This window comes from Pteropus alecto, unplaced genomic scaffold, assembly GCF_000325575.1.
Source record: "Pteropus alecto unplaced genomic scaffold, ASM32557v1 scaffold398, whole genome shotgun sequence".
NCBI classification, from domain to species: Eukaryota; Metazoa; Chordata; class Mammalia; order Chiroptera; family Pteropodidae; genus Pteropus; species Pteropus alecto.
In genome coordinates this window covers 3,303,484-3,303,829 of record NW_006442497.1, presented here as the reverse complement: position 1 = coordinate 3,303,829, position 346 = coordinate 3,303,484, and the positions used below count along the sequence as shown (strand labels likewise).

Here is a 346-nt window from a genome sequence, read left to right as displayed (position 1 = left end):
GAGTGGAGCCAGAGACTAGGAGAGAATTAAGCCGGGAGCAGAGAGTAATTTACAAGATCAGAGAATATGGGTGCGGAGAACTGTGATTTGGGGTGGTTGAGCCACAGAGACCAGCGAAGTTAGAGGAAGCAAGGAGGCTGGAGCCAGGGAATTTAGCCAGCATGATGGGAAAAGGGCTGATATTGTAGACACTGAACAACCTGAGTACAGAGCTGAGTTGCTAGGCAGAGCAGACCAAACAATCCCTGAGACAGTCCAGAAGAATGTCTTGTGAGACAGCATCTCTGGATTAGCGTCTCATATCTCAAGAGGGAAAAGCCAGTTAAGCTGTCTGAGAGGTGGGAAG

General features: G+C 49.1%; 1 protein-coding gene across 1 annotated transcript in view; it reads left to right on the top strand.

The window, feature by feature from the left end:
- NEURL4 (neuralized E3 ubiquitin protein ligase 4) overlaps positions 1-346 on the top strand; it is a 12,455-nt gene that overhangs the window by 1,045 nt on the left and 11,064 nt on the right. The window lies entirely within an intron of this gene.